This window comes from Equus caballus, chromosome 2 (genome assembly GCF_041296265.1).
Source record: "Equus caballus isolate H_3958 breed thoroughbred chromosome 2, TB-T2T, whole genome shotgun sequence".
NCBI classification, from domain to species: domain Eukaryota; kingdom Metazoa; phylum Chordata; class Mammalia; order Perissodactyla; family Equidae; genus Equus; species Equus caballus.
Window position 1 is genome coordinate 125,928,612 of NC_091685.1, and position 17,171 is coordinate 125,945,782.

Sequence of the window (17,171 nt, forward strand, 5' to 3'; positions counted from 1 at the left end):
TAGAGAAACAAAAAGAGAAAAACAAGGTTAACGGTTGGAGCAAATTATAAACCAGTTTCTGAGCCCAAGGGGCAGCCAATCAAGATTCTTAGAAGTCAGTGTTGAAGCATCTTTTGTAGTTTGAAATGTCTCTGACGGTGTCATCAGGCACTCAGGTAGGTTTTTGAGTGGCTTACACAGCAGCAGACATGAATCTCTCTTAAGTTTATATTAGGTCCTCCAGCTTCAGTTTGTAAGGCTTTAGGAAAAAGGGCAGATTTAGTTTTTAATGACTCCAAATGAAAATAATGGGAATAAAAAAACCCTGAAAATGTTAGTTTGGAGGTTTTTAGCCAGATATTTCAGAAGACTAGAAGAATTTAAGATCCAGTCCAGTTAATAGAAGTGAAACAAAATTTCAAAGATAATTGAGAAAACTAAAATCCAATATTTATAAGTATGTATCATAGTTTTGGTTGAAATATAATTTTCTTCCCTAAAATCACCCTCAATTTCACTAGACATAGTCAAATTAAGACTAACTGGTTTGCATAATGTTTAGTTTTAATAAATTTGGCATAATTATTTACATAAGTATAGCAAGAATAGTAATTGATCATATAGGCTCTTTTAAATCTGCTTTGCTGGAACCTCATAAGGAATCTCAGGTTGATCCTTAAAGGCCTCTCAAGGAAAGCCAAGTAAAGGACTTGTTATCACATACTGCCTGTAGTACCTGCAGATTTGGGTGAATCCCTCTCTTCATGAGGTTCTCCAAAATATTGAGGTTCCTGATACTTGTCAGAGGGAGCGATATTCTTTGCTCAACCTTACCAGGTTACAGAACCCATAAGCACAGTACCAGGCCAATATTTCCAAGTGGCTTTATTCAAGAATGTCAACCTTCATTCCTCAAAAGCTGTCGTGTTATATCCAAGCCTGTATTTTTTTTTTTAAATATGATGTTCCAGTCAAAGCCTTGGTAATATAGCCAGGTTTCCAGTTGTGTCCTGTTAAAAGAAGAACAGATTCTTATTGCACTTATGTAAACAACTATATTGCTATAAGAATAAGAATACTTACTTATCAGAAGTTTTTGTGTTTTGAGAGGCTCAGATAGGGAGGAAAAGACAAATGTTTCAATTTTGTTTATAAATTACTGCAAGTCATAGTTCTTTAAGAGAATAGAGAAAAAGGTTTTCTTAACTCTGAAAAAAAGCAAAACATCAAAAACAGTAATATCTCAATTAAAAAGTCATAAAAATTATAATCATCTCTATCAGTTTATTCTGTCCTGTGTAATTGGTTCTTGATCTTAATCTTCTGTCAGCAGTTTGTGAGGTCATCAGTTTCTCTGCTGGAGTTCTGTAATTTTTACCCAGTTTAGTTTTACAATCTGAATATTTATTGGAAACCTGTATTCTAGAGTGTCAGAGTCCTTTCCATGAATTTCTCTGAAGATGAAACATATTTGCAAAAACATCAAAGTAAAATAGCCACTGTTTATAAATTACAAAACATTCAAAAATGGTAATTGACAAAGGCATTTGGCCATGTCTGTGATATATAACATTTTGAGGTAATAAACAGGATTGTGGCTGACAATCAAAACAGATCAGATAATTTTTAGAATATTTGTATCAATAATATTTATATCAATAACACTCATTTATATAATATCATTTAAGAAAGTTTATCATTATTTATTTGACAACGCTTTTCATGTAATTTAACATATAAAATAAGTCTTATTAGTTTAGCATTCTTTCCTTACAGGAAGAGAGCAAATTTTTCCGAGAAGTCCCAGGGGCCCTCCGAAAATCCCTAGAGAAACTTTCCCTCCTCTTCCAGGTCAAAAGAAAGCCTTTATTTAAGACTTGAATATTTGTGTGGGGGGGAAGCTTGTCAAAAATATTAAAAACTTTGAAACATTTGTTCAGATAGGAAACAAAGTTCACTGCAAAACCATGTTCAGGTATCTACTCGAAGTGACAACAAAACAGTCAAGGGGAAACAGTTAAAATAGTCAAAAAAAGTCTTTTTATAATCTTTTTATAAAGAGCAGATTAAAATTTAGGAAAATTATCCTTTTAAGAAAGAGGAAACTAAGTTTTAATTTTGTATCAGTTTATTTTTGACATATAAGTTTATTTACTTAATTGGATTTACTTTAATCCTGGACAACTTAACCATACATATATTTCTTTAGGGCTTTATTTTTATAAACCTTTGGTTACTATTTTACATTCAGAATCTGTCCCAGCACTTTAGGATAAATTTATCTTTGTCAACTCAAGAAACAAAAATATTTCTATTTTTTATATCTTTTTATTGAAAACATATATTTTATTTTCTTTGTATATAGATCCTTTAGAAATATATGTTTCCTCATAGAAAATTTCTCAGTATATATAAAACATGTTTATTAATAAACCTAAGCACTTTTTAGTCTCTTTGATACAAGAAACCAAAGGCAGACAAATATATGCTTAGTAGTTAACCTTTAATATTTTATCTTACGTGAAAATGACCTAGATACCCAATAAATTGTTATTATTTAACTTAACTTAGTAAAGCTATAAAATTTAAGTTTCCAAAAAGATTTTGGAAGCTGTTTTTAAGTATGCAGCCTATAAAACATAATTATTGTACTTAAAACTCTTACCCAGTTTTAACAATTATTCTTAAAACTTCACGTGACATTACAGCAGTTAACTGTTATCCTCAGTTGTTTTAAGTATATATATCATAATATCATTATTATACATATAATTATATATATATATATTTAGTTTACCTGTTCTTAACAATTATATTTAGATCGCCTATAAAAACTCCAGGAGACATTAAACAAAATTAGCTATTATACTGTTATGAGTTTTGCTGATAAATTTTGTAACAGAGATGAGATGAGCTCATTTGACCAGTAAACCCAGGCTGTATGTCTGCGTTGTAGCCAATGCTGATAACTTTGAGGACATGTTCATTTTAAAATGAAACCAGCAAACTTAAACAGGCTTTCATTCATCAAAGATCATTTTGTATCATGTTAAATAACTTTGTTTCTTAGAAGTTTTTGCATATTCATTAAAGACTGCATTCCATTACGAGGGATTTTGAAACTTCTTCTGAAACAGGTTTTCAGAATGGCCGTTACAATTCTAAATTACCTCAAAAGTTTACTTATTTTGACTCGTTCAATTTTAGATCAGGAATTTTGGGGCAGTTGAAGTGAAGCTCAGCTTTCAGGGAAGCTCAGCAGGAGAGTAGACAAAAGCAGTAGATTTGGGTTCAGCTGCTGGCATGTTTAATTATTTAATTATTTTCTCTTAAAGAGGCAGTAAAGTGTTTCTAATTTTTTTTAGAAGCCTTAAAAGATTAAAACAGGCTCCCCGTTGTTGCAGCTGGCTTTTCCAATTGCATACATCAGTTTGCATGAACTGAAATTGGCCTGTTTAAGTATATCAATTTTTACAAAACTTTGTCTTAGTTTTACTAACCCTCATACTTTTAATTATAACTTACATTAGAATTCTATTAACAAGTTTTGGTATTATAATATTGTTCAGCGGAAGCATTCTCAGTTAGACATAACATTTATTCCCAAAGAAAACATCCAGGCAAAGTTGACATAACCTCTTCATATAATATTAGCTTAAATACTTTAATCTTTATAGTCTTATTAATCATAGTAGCCTAACTGTCAACCCAAACAATTGTTGGTCAGGTTTCTCACTCTGATTTTTACGTCCTGACCTTTTACATTTTTCAAACTGGTGTAAATAGAACACGTTTGTCTGATGTCCTTTAATGTTGGGGAGCCAATAGGGGGCTCCCTTTAGCCCATCCAACCTTAGGCAATGTTTCATTAAAACCTTTGTTTTAACTTCATCCATATCTGTTCCATTTATCCCATTGGGACGAGTCCTGTGACTCTTCCCTTTCTGATTTCTCTTTGTTCACTTAACATTTTCATTAGCATCTGTAAGACTGCAAGAAGCTGAGACCCCAAGTTTGATTAAGTTCTTAAGACTAGTCGTTATAGTTTTCTCTTAATTTGGTCTTTTCATAGGTACCAATAAAACAGTTGTTGATCATAAGAGCTCTCTAAAAAGTTTCCCAACTTGAGGATCCATCTTTTGGCCATTTTGTTTTTCCTCCGGAGTCTAAAGAATATCGTGGCCACGTGGTGTTACAAAAGAAAATCATCCCTCTTTAGACACTGGCTTACAGCTATAGGTCGACCATCAGCCAAAGTTTTTCCCAAGGGGCTCTTAGGTGGAATAAATGCAGCACCTCCCATGTTAACACTTTTAAAAGGACAGACAAACAGACAAACAACAACAAATGCCAAACAAGTGCGCATTCCCAAAAACCTTCGGCCACAAACGGAAGCCAAAACAAAGACCGAAACCAAAAACCAAAGTGCTTCCAGTCCCAGCTTAGTCCGTGTCCTACACTTGGGGGTGCCCAACAAATGAGGATCCCCTATGCAGATCTTCCCAAATGGGCAAGGACAAGGGACCTCGGTTGTGCACACCCAGGGGACTTACCAAAATTTGGCCAGGGTGTAGTGGCGACTTCAAAACAAACGAAGCCCAGAGGGCTGCCAAGGTACCCATTATTTCCGGCCGGTCCTGTTGGAAAAGCTTAACACAAGGACAAAGACAAAAACTACCAGCTGCTTACAAGAGATGTCTTCCTAAGTCCTAAACCTAGTTTCTTCCACCACCAAAGCAAAAGTGCCATGGGCCAATGACGTCTGGCTAGCATCCAGTCACTTGGGGCTGTCCCTGAGACAAGGGGCTCAGGCAGCTGCAGGACAGCTTCCAAGAGAGGCCTTTAGGCAGAGGCCGGTGTGCCACAGGCGAGACGTCCACCTGGGACACTGTCCCATCTGGGTTGCCAAATTGTTACCGAACCTGAAGTGAGTTCGCTCACCTGTTGAGCAGCAAGCCAATCTCTGACACCGGGTGTGGTGGAAGAAAGTAGGAATTTTATTTTTGCACAGCGCTGAGCAAGGAGAGAGGGCAGCTAACGCTCAAATCCCAAACTCCCCGAAAAGCTAAAAGGAAGGGTTTTTATTTGGGGCTTTAGGTGGGGGAGGGGGAGCATATGGCCTTGCTGGTCGGAGCTTTCCCACCAGCCTGTCTTTGGCCTTGAGACACTTGCAGAGAGGAGGGAGCCCATGACCTTGTGGGTCAGCAGCTTTCCCACCAGCCAGTATCTCTTTGCGGGAGGAGATAGTCCAGGTGCTTGTCCTTGACGGTGTCTGTCTCCATGGAGCATAGTGGATTCTGGAGTCAGGAAGCCAGAGAGTAAGCAGGGAATGAGTGTTTTGGTTTTAACCCCATATATGCTGGGTTTAATGCGGGGAAACTGATATCAGGGTTGGTATCAGTCTTACTGAGAAATGTTCTGGAGAACTCTATGGCCATCTTCCGTTGGGATAGTTTTGTATGTGACAGTTTTGCTAAGCTGAAATGTATTTCCCAGAACTCTCTTCCCAGTGTGGCTCCAAGTTCAGGTTGGCTACCAGGAAATTCATGCAAGATTTGAAAGACGGAAGCGACCCAGCAGCCCGTGTGCTGGACCGGACTCTGGCTGCGGCTGACACCCGCTCTCCCTGATCTGCGGATGACCTTGTGGACGTCCAGCAGCAGCCGGGTCTGTGGTGCCCTAGCTCTCGCTGGATGTTCTCCTCCGGTTTCTCTGAGACGCCAGCAGACACACACAAGCTTGAGGTCAGGTGAGCTGGCTTTAAAAGCAGGTCACCACGCAGTTAGGTTTGGGCGCAGTGAGAGCGGGCTGAGGGCGGGTCCAGTTCATCCTGTGAGTTCCTGTTTATTCTTCCAGATCCCGATTTGCTTTTGCTTTCACTCATTTTGTGCCTGGTTTTTTATCGTAAATGTAGGCCCTGCTTACACTCTGTGACTTCAGCCGACCACCAGGCACAGAGACGACAGTCTTACATGGACATCCTCACCAGCTCCCACAATTCAGTATGTCTTACGATAAATCTCTTGTTCCTTATGCTCGCAGTGGCTCTTCCTGTCCAACTGAATCCTAACTGATATGCCAAATGTTCAACTTTCTCCAAAACAGACATTTCTGGTATTTGTGTGATGACCTTTTTCTATATCTTGGTCTCAGGAACTGATCGTTTTTAATCATTCCACTGCCGATATGATGTGAGTTATAAAAGCATAGTTTATATCCAATGTCCATTAACATCTATCATTCTTTTTTTTTCTTTGGTCCAGATTTATTGAATCCTTATTATGTGCCAGGGCTACACTAAGTGACTGCATTGTCTCATTTAACCTCCACAGGAATTCCATGAGAGAGGCTACTATTAATACACTCTTAAGAAATGAGAAGAGAAAATTTAAGAGATGGCTGAGTTTTGATGTTGTCTCTGTGTTATCAGAACACAGTTGGCAACTCCTTTGAAAAACGACCAAGACATCAGTTTACAGAAAATTGGAAGTGTTATTTACAAAGTAAGAGGACATACCAAATTGCAGAAAGAGCCAATATCGGTAGTTAGCAAGAATATCAGTGAGTTGTGAAACTTTAATTGTCGAAGGTCGCACATAAAGATAGATAGCAGTGGAGCCAAGAGTGAGTCTAGACTCTGAGTGTGTAACTGGTCCTCTACCCTGCCTCACATTTCAGCATCACACTACCTGAGTCAGTCTGTCATTTTCCCCAAAATCTCCTGGAATTTTGATCAGGATTACGTTAAATATATTGATCCATTTGGGGAGAATTGACATCTTGAAAATATTGAGTCTTTCAATCTGTAAAGCTGGTATATTTCTCCATTTGCTTCCATCATCTTTACTTTCTATCAACAAATGTTTGTAATTTTAAGTATAAAGGTTTTGCACATCTTTTGTTAAATTTATTCTAAGCGTTTTATTCTTATCATTTGAATTACCCTTCCATGGAACTAGGTAACTTAGCTAAAGTAACAAAACAGACGGTGACAGAGTTGGGTAGAAAAGAGTCAAGTGTTTATTCTCCCTTTTTCTTCACCCTGGTACCATGGGGGAGGGGAGGGAGGAGCCCTTGCTGGTGGACGAGTGAGGTGACCAGGAAGGATTCCCAGGGCTTCAGGGTGTGATACCAGGTGTCTCAATGTGACTTACCTGAAGGGCCATCCTTCAGGGGAGCATTAAATAAGACTTCCCAGCTACCCTGTGACCTGCAGGACCATAAATCCTTTCAGAAAATCCAGCGAGAGTTTTGCAGATGCCAGTGAAGGGGAGAAACTCCCACATAAGGGTAGCACAGTGAACAGGAAGGGAGCCTTGGGCATAGATCTCCAAGAAAGAGGAAAGACTTGCTTATGAATGGTGTTGTTTTCAAGGCTGGGTAGCCCCTTTGCATTCCCATTAGGTAATATAAACATCTTGGCCAAAAGATAGATAAGTGTAGCATCATGTACCCCAAATAGGTGCCCTAAAATATATCATTAGATGGTACTTCGAATTTAGAATGCTGTGAATTATTTCTTAGTAAGTTGCTGAAATTTGGTTCAGGATTGCAGAGGAAAAATTATCAAACACTAATGAGAACAATGTGAAAATTGGTTTCAGAGGCCATTCAACTAAGATCTCCAAGACCGCCAACCGGCTGAATGGCCTAACTGGGGTTCTCGGATTAAGGCTGGTGGAAATTTCAAGAGCAACAGGAACGCAAAAGCCTTCACCCTCTCGACATTTGGGAGAGTTTACAAGGAGTGACCTCGGACCTAACACCAGCTTCCGTCCTGCTGATTGCAGGTAAGATGAGCACACTGAGCATCTAGGGGCAGTTCCAAGATTACAACAATGAGAAGGAAGGTGATGACATGTTTATCACGAGCCTTAGTATTCTGCTCAGTCAAATGAGTTTCCAGCATGAGAATAGGTAGTTAATACAAGATGTTTTTAAGAGTGAACTGACAACAACATGTATTTGTTCACCAGTGTCAAACTAGAAGCTATAGAATAATGGTGAGTGGAGATACTAGCTGATTATAACTCTAGGATTAAGGATTTAGCAATAAATCAGCAGATCCTCTTTCTGTTGGCTCCTTTTCTAAATTCTTGAAACTATCTGCAGGGTGGCTGTCAGGATTGTCAAAGTGTGTTTATTAAATTATTGGCCCCTGTCTTTCCCTGCATGGATATTTTGCCATTGTCTCACCAAGGGGGATGTATACTTCTCAGCTCTGGACTTTGGGCTCAGCTGTGGGACTTGCTTGGTAAATGGCATGTGGGGGAAGAAGTGACAAAGTGCCAGTTCAAGCCTAGGCTTTTAGTGTGCCACTCTCTGTCTGTGCTCCTCTGCCACCACCATGAGGAGAGCTTCCCTGGGTAGCTGGGTCCCTTCAGCAATCCCCGGAATGATCTCACGTTGAATAGACATGAATGATGAACCACATTCAGCTCGACCCGCAGCCTAACGCAGAGCCGCCCAGCCAAGCCCAGCCGCGACCATCAGCCTCACATCTCTGTGAACAGATGGTGGTTTGTTTTAAGCTTCCCGAGCTGTCTGTTCAGCACCCTCGTTGCAGCAATAACTGAGTGATACACACTTGGTGCTGGAGGCAGGAGCAGCTGTAACAAAACGTAAAATACACACCGTTGGGTTCTGGGCTGAGCAGTGGGTGGGCTTTGGATTGAGACCTGGAAAATGGTAAGGAAAATAGCTGGGAAAACAATGACTCATGTTGTGTAGAGGCAAAACATTTAGTAGAACTTTCACCTGTAGAACTTGCAAGATGAATATCGTTCCTCAAAAACTTGCAGACTCAGGCGAAACAGTTTCTACACAAAATCTGAGAAGTGTGAGCTGGTCTCTTATAGCTGCATGTGGTCTATTCGTACAAGAAAGAGAAGAGATCAGAAAAGAATTGACCAGTTTGTAAGCAGAATGTTATAAATCCAGAAATTGCTGGCTTTGAAAATTAGACTATTCCGCACCTCCAGCTTCTCCAACCAGTAAAGGATTCTCAGATTCAGAAGCAGGATGGCAGCAAAGATTAAATCAATATCCGTATACAGCCTGGGGTGTGGAATAGTCAGAGTTTGGTCTTCACACTATTTGTTAAGATGCCTGGAAAAACTGAGGCGGTGCCTACCAGGTCACTTCAGCTATAACAAAGGGCATCTAGAAATAGGCTTTCCAGATAACAGAGCCTATTTCCTTTACATTTTTTTATTTATGACTTTTTACACACATTTTATACAAATCTGGCAGGCTTAATTTCTATCATATTCATTTTGAATTATACAAAAGAATCAGGTTATATATTTTAGAAGATTAATATTTTATTTTTAGTAGAATGCTTTAGTTTTTGACCCTCAGGAGCAATTTTTATATAAAAAAATAGTGTTTCTTACATAGGATGACAGTCATATTAAGAAAGTTTGTGGGCAGGGTCCTACAGAAGCCTAACGTATCGAGATTAAGAGTAGAAAGAGAAGCACACATTAGAGAAAACTGTGGGTATGGTTTTTGGCCCACGAAACACATTGCAAATGCTATATGGGAGACATAATGTTTTTGAAAGATTTGGTTGGAAAAAGGACTGAAAAGGACTGAGAACCGCTGGGAACGTTAGAAGACATTTGGGCTCCAACGTCCACCAGCAGGAAGCAGCCTGAGAAAGCTGCTCAGCTCCCAAAGGGCATTTGAGATGAAGTTCTTTTCAGAGATGCCAGAGAGGAGGATTGGGGAAGAAGGACATCGAGAGGATGGAGCAAGAAACCAGGAGAATAATGGAGGGGAAACTACCCCCTGGAAGCGGAACTGGAACTGAGATCTTATCAAGGGCTGTGCCTGTCTCTAGAAGAGGGAACCTGGTGACATTTCCCCCATGGACTTCAAAATTACTATAGCCAATACCTCCTGTGTACCTGCATCCCATTCCTGCTTCCTCTTTTTAAACGGGAGTGCTTCTTGCAATTATTCTTTCTCTGTTCCAAAGTGTGTACTGTGTTTGGGGGAAATAACTTGTATTTTAGTTCATAGGTTTCCAGATCAAAAAGGTACTCCTCTGGGCTGGTGCTGATTACAAGATGCTGGACATGGAGCCTCATGTCTTGTGGTGTGAGACTTTTAAAGGTTCCAGGACAAAGGCATTTGGTTTTTTATGTGATTTTGTTTTTTCGCACGGGGGAGAATTTGCAAATGAGTAATAGTGGCCAGAGTGTCGATTGTGGCAGATTGCAATTTTGTCTCCAGTCTTTCACCCCTTTCTGCATCCACATCACTGCCATGGCCTCATCCGGAACGTGAAGTTCTTCCCCGTGCCTTGATTTTGGCCTTAGCCATGTGTCTTTCCACGTCAAGGTGCATGTGGAGAGGAGTGACAGTGTGCCTGTTCTGAGCTCAGACCTGAAGCGGCGTTATCGTTTTTGTACTCCTCCTCTTTGTACATCTGCCTTCTCCATGAGAAAAGCTTCCCTATTGCCCCTTCGGCCAGAATGAGCTGAGTGAACCACGACCCCCAGCTTGAAGGAGAGCCACCCAGCTGGGTCCAGGCTAGATTAGTTGACCTCCAGCCAACCTGCAGATCAAGGAGAACAGATTATCACTGTTGTAAGCCACTGAGTTCTGGGGCGGTGTGTTAAACAGCATCAGTGTGACAATATGTAACTGACGCACCAGGTACCCACACTCACAAAGGAGAACAGCACCAGCAGGAGAGTGTCTATCTGCCAGTGACACCGCCCGTGTTGGTTCACCCCGTCCTGGTCCTGTTCATCCTAACCTGCTGGGCCCTTTTTCACATGCAGATGGCGTTAGTTAGTGCACCTGCTACAGAGCTCTAGGATGGAGCAAACCAGTACCGTCCTCTGAGCAAGAAAATACTGTCTTTTAGAAAGTGTTCTCAGCGAACGATGACGGCAGATGTTTTCTCCTGGCCTGTGGATGGGGTGTTTGTGTCCTCACAACGTTCATTTGTTGAAGCCCTAATCCCCAAAGTGAGGGTATTTGGAGCCGGGGCCTTTGGGAAATAGTTAGGTTTAGAAGAGGTCGCGAAGATGGAACCCTCAGGATGGGATTAGTGCCGTTATAAAAAGAGGAAGAGACCAGAGCTCTCTCTCTCCAACATGGAAGATACAGAAAAGTCAGCCTTCTGCAAACCAGGGAGCCAGCTCTCGCCAGACACCGAGTCTGCCGGCACCTTGATCTCGGGCTTCCCAGCCACAGAACTGCGAGGAATAAACGTCTGTGGTTGAAGCCCCCAGTCTCCGGTGTTTTGTTAGCAGCCCAAGCAGACCACGATATCCTACAATTTGAAAATTTCTTTAAAGCGAGGCATTAAAGGAGTAATGTCAGGTCTGTGACTGGATAGGACGTCCCTCATCACATCCCCCAAACAAGTGGCACCCGTCCATGGACAAAGCGCCTGTGTGGGAGCCGTGGGATTCAGCACCATGCACCGAGGGACCCGGGAGAGGTCTCACTCACCCACTCATCCAGTAAGAGGCACACGGACCCTGGACTAGTCTGTGGCACCAAAGTGGCCTGTGAACGGGCACCAGCCCCTCTTGGCCGCGGCCCTAGAGCCCCTGGAGAAAACCGTCTTAGACAAAATCCACAGCTGAGAGAGCTGTTGTGGAAGTCCAGGTTTCCACTGGAGGAGTTCCAGCACACCATTGGAACAAAACAATACAAGTTTGCATGTATCAGAGAGGGTGAGAGGAACAGTCTGACTTTACCCACATCACCGTTCCTCTAAGGTGGCCCACCTCAGTGCCAAAAGAAATCTTCTCAGCTCATGATTTCTCCTGCGGGGGAAGGTGAGAGTGTGGGAGTGAGTGCCTTGCTTCCCCAGCTGTGTGAGACGTGACCAGAGAGGCTCTCTCACCAACCAGAATGTGAGTCCCAGGCGGGAAGAGGCTGGGAGAGCAGCAAAGACACATTAAAAGAATATGGGTCATACTAACTGCATCGTGGACTCCATCAAGAAAACCACCCATGAGCTGCTGGGGCGTCTCACCAATGGATTCCTCCAAATGGCCAATGGGAACCCCTGGCACTCCACATGCCTCACCCACCCACCCACCACCCTGTGGTCAGCTCTTGGTGTATACTCCTGACAGCGGGAAGAGTGAGTTTAGGCAGAAGACTAGCGAGCATGCAGAAAAACACAGCCCAAATTTGCGGGCCAGGGAGAGACCACAAAATTGAACTTTCTCTCTGCCTTTGGAAGAGCAACAGGGAGGCTGTCAGCAGGAGGCCTTGTGTTTTGCAGGACGGAGAGAAGGCATTCAAGCTTAAGAACTTTGCCAAAAGAGGGAGCAAGGAGCACGAAGCAGGCACGTCTATAGAAGGTCTGAGAAAGCCTCTGAATCCCCAGCAGGGCTGACGGAAGGGATTTCTCTCCTGAAGTCAGTTAGTAAAGACTGCAGGCGGTGACTGCTACTTCACGTGTGAAGACAGCAACGCGAGACTTCAAGGAACATGAAAAATCAAGAAAACACGGCATCACCAAAGACTCACAGCAATCTTCCAGGAGCCAATCCCCAAAGACATGGATATCCACAATTTTCCTGATAGAGAGTTCAAAATAGGTGTTTTAAGGAAGTTCAATGAGATACAAGAAAACACAGAAAGACAATTAAAAAATATCAGGGAAAAATTATGCAAACAAAATAAGAAGTTTAACAAAGAGATAGAAATCATAAAAAAGAACCAAACAGAAATTATGGAGCTAAAGAATACAAAGGATGAAATGAAAAATGCAATAGAGACTATCAACAAAAAAATGGATCAATAGAAAAAAGACTCTGTGAACTGGAAGACAGGACCTTTGAAATTATGCAGAGGAGAACAAAGAAAAAAGAATGAAAAGGAGTAAAGGACGCTTACTTGTCCTATGAGATACAATCAGAATAAAAAGTCTGCAAATTATTGGAGTCCCAGAAGGAAAAAGAGAGGGAAATTAGGACAGAAAATTGATTTAAGGAAATAGTGCCTGAGAACTTCCAAAGTCTGGGGAGAGATTGAATATCCAAGTTCAGGAAGCTCATAGGTAACCAAACAAACTCAACTTAAAGAGATGCTCTCCAAGACACTTTGTAATAAAATCATCAAAAATCAAAGGCAAAGAGAGAATCTCAAAAGTAGCATGAGAAAAGAAGCTTGTACCGCACAAGGGAACCCCCACAAGCTGTCAGTAGTTTTCTTAGCAGAAACTTTATGGGCCAGGAGAGAGTGGGATGATGTATTCAAAGTGCTGAAAGAAAAAACTGCCAACCAAGAGGACTCCAACTGGTAAAGTTATCCTTCAGAAATGAAGGAGAGATAAAGAGTTTCCCTGACAAGTGAAGGCTGAGGGAGTTCATCACCACTAAGAATGACTTACAAGAAATACTGAAGGATTTCTTCAAGCTAATGTGAAAGGATGCTAATTAGTAACATGAAAATATAGGACAATATACAACACACGGTAAAGGTAAGTATATAGTTAAAATCAGAATACTCTAACACTGTAATATGCAATACTGTAACACAGCTACAGAAATTCTTTAATGAACACACAATATAAAAGAGAGAAATTGTGACATCAGAATCATAAAAAGGGGAGTAAAATGGTAGAGATTTTGTATGCAATCAAAGTTAAGTTGTTATTAGCATAAAATAGGCTTTATAAGATGTTTTATCTAAGCCTCATTGTAACTATAAATCAAAAACCTAGAGTAGATACACAACATATAAAGAGAAGGGAATCAAAGCATACTTCTACTGAAAATCATTGATACACAAAAGCAGCAAGAGAGGGAGGAAGGAGCAAGGGAAACAAAACAGCCAGTAAACAATGAACAGGATGGCCCTAGTGCATCCTTCCCATCCGTGATTTCTCTAAATGTAAATAGATTGAATGCTCTAATGAAAAGGCATTGAATGGCTGGGTGAAAAGACAAGACTCAACCATATTCTGCCCACAAGAGACTCAATTCTGCTTTAAGGACATACATATGTTCAAAGTGAAGGGATGGAAAAAGATATTCCATATAAGTGGAAACAAAAAGAAAGCAGAAGTAGCTATACTTATATCAGAGAAAATAGCCTTTAAGCCAAAACTCTAACAAGAGACAAAAGGTCATTGTATAATGATAAAGAGGTCAACTCAGCAACAGGATATAACAATCATAAATATATATGCACCCAACATCAGAACACCTAAATATATTAAGTAAACACTAATAGACCTGAAGAGAGAAATAAAAACAATACAGTAATAATAGAAAAGTTTAGTACCCAACTTTCCACAATAGACAGATCATCCAGACAGAAAATCAACAAGGAAACATTGGACTTGAACTACATTTTAGAACAAATGGATTTAACAGACAAATACAGAACATTCCATCCAATAGCAGCAGAGTACACATTCTTCTCAAGCACACAAAGAACATTCTCCAGGATAGATCGCATGACAGTCACACAACAAGTCTTAGCAAATTTAAGAAGATTGAAATCATCCCAACTATCATTTCTGATCACAATAGTATGAAACTAGAAATAATGAACAGGAGGAAAACTGGAAAATTCACATATACGTGGAAATTAAACAGCATGCTTCAGAACAAACAATGGGTCATAGAATAAATCAAAAAGGAAGTAAAAAAATATTTTGAAACAAATGAAAACGGAAACACAACATATCAAAACTTATGAGATGCAGCAAAAGCAGTTCTAAGAGGGAAGTCCATAGTGATAACGGCATAAAGAAAAAAGAAAGATCTCAAATAACCAACCAAACTTTACACCTCAAGAAACAATGGAAAGGAAATAACAAAGATCTGAGCAGAAATAAATAAAATAAAGACCAGAGTAACAATAGAAAATATCAGTGAAACTAAGAGTGGTTTTTTGAGAAGATAAACAAAATTGATTAACCTGTATCTAGACTAACTAAGAAAAAAGACAGAAGACTCAAATAAATAAAATCAGAAGTGAAAGAAGAGACATTACAACTGACACCACAGAAATGCATAGGATCATAAGAGACAATGATGAGCAACTATGCCAACAAATTGGATAACCTAGAAGAAATGGATACGTTCCTAAAAACATACAACCTATGAAGAAATAGAAAATTCTGAATGGATCAAGAGTGAGTGAAGAGATTGAATTGATAACCAAAAGTCTCCCAACAAAGAAAAACCCAAGACCAGATTACTTCCTTGGTAAATTCTATCAAACATTTAAAGATGAATTAATGCCAAACTTTCCCAAAAAATTGAAGAGTAGGGAACACTCCAAAACTGAGGCCAGCCTTACCTTGATATCAAAGACAGATAAGAACACTAGAAGAAGAGAAGACTATTGGCCAAAAATCCCTAATGAATACAGATGCATAAATTCTCAATAAAATATTAGCAAACCTAATTCTACCACATATTAAAAGGATTAAAATGATCATGCATTAAAATAATCAAGTGAAATTTGTCCCTGGGATGCAAGGATGGTTCAACATATGCAAATCAATAATGTGGGGCACCACATTGATAGAACAGAAGATAAAAATCACATGATCATCTCAATAGATTAGAAAAGGCATTTGACAAAATACATTATTTCATGATAAAAACTGCCAATAAGTTGGATATAGAAGGAACATACCTCAAGATAAAAAAAAAACATATATGACAAGCCCACAGCTAACATCATACTCAATAATGAAATGTTGAAAGCTTTTCCTCTAAAATCAGGGAAAAGACAAGGGTACCCACTCTCACCATTCCTATTCAACATAGTATTGGAAGTCCTAGCCAGAGAAATCAGGCAAGAAAAGAAATAAAATCATCCAAATTAGAAAGGAAGTATTAAAATTGTCTTTGCAGATCATATGGTCTTATACAGAGAAAATCCTAAAGATGCCACCAAAAAAGTGTGAGAACTAATTGATGAATTCAGTAAAGTTGCTTTAGCAGGATACAAAAGCCGATACAGATATCAGTGCTGTTTCTATATGCTAACAATGAACTTCTAAAAAAGAAATAAAGAAAACAATCTCATTCACAATAGTATCAAAAACAATAAAATACTCAGGAATAAATTTAACCAAGGAGGTGAAAAACCTGTAGACTGAAAACTATAAAACTTTGATGAAAGAAATTAAAGAAGACACAAATAAATGGAAAGATACACCTTATCCATGGATTGCAAAAATTGATCTAAATATAAAAATTGATATCTATTCTACCCAAAGCCATCTATAGATTCAATGCAATTTCTATCAACATTCCAATAGCATTTTTCACAGAAATAGAAAAAACAATCCCCAAATTCATACAGAACAACAAAGAATTCTGAATACCCAAAGCAATCCTGAGAAAGAAGAACAAAGCAGGAGGCATCACATTCTTTAATTTCAAACTATACTACAAAGCTGTAGTAATCAGAACAGTATGGTTCTGACATAAAAATAAACACATAAACCAAAGGAACAGAATCAAGAGCCCAGAAATAAACCCTCACAAATATGGTCAACTAATATTTGACAAACAAGCCAAGAATACTCAACGAGGAAAGGATAGCCTGTTCAGTAAATGGTTTGGGGAAAACAGGGTAATTACATGCAGAAGAATGAAATTGGACCCCTATCTTAGACTACTCACAAAAATTAAAGGAAAATGGATTAAAGACTTAAACATAACACCTAAAATCACAAAACTTCTAGAAGAAAACAGGGAAAAAGCTTTTTGACATCGTCTTGGCAACAATTTTTTGGATGTGACACCTGAAATACAAGCAAAAAGAGCAAAAATAAATGCACGATTATGTCAAACTAAAAAGCTGCAGAGCAAAAAAAAAATCATGAAAATGACAAATGAAAAGGCAACCTACAGAATCAAGAAAATACTTTTAAATCAGATATATGATAAGAGGTTAATATCCAAAATATATAAAGAGCTCATACAACTCAATAGCAAACGAAACCCAAACAATTTGATTAAAAAATGGGCAGAGGAACTGAACAGACACTTTTCCAAAGAATACATACAAATGGCCAACAGATACATGAAAAAAGAAGCCTAATATCACTAATTATCGGGGAAATGCAAATCAAAACCACAAGATATCACCTCACACCTGTTAGAGTGACTATTATCAAAAAGACAAGAGATAAGTGTTGGCGAGGATGTGGAGAAAAGGGAACCCTTGTGCACTGTTGG

The 17,171-nt window shown here is 39.4% G+C and overlaps 1 long non-coding RNA gene across 1 annotated transcript; it reads right to left on the minus strand.

Moving 5' to 3' along the window:
* Positions 1-849: 849 nt before the first annotated feature.
* LOC111770402 (uncharacterized) lies at positions 850-5,038 on the minus strand. The gene is made up of 3 exons (XR_002803667.2): positions 4,921-5,038; positions 4,533-4,628; positions 850-989 (listed from the first exon to the last, which is right to left on the minus strand). It is a non-coding gene; the product is annotated as an uncharacterized lncRNA (long non-coding RNA).
* Between the last annotated feature and the right edge of the window lie 12,133 nt (positions 5,039-17,171).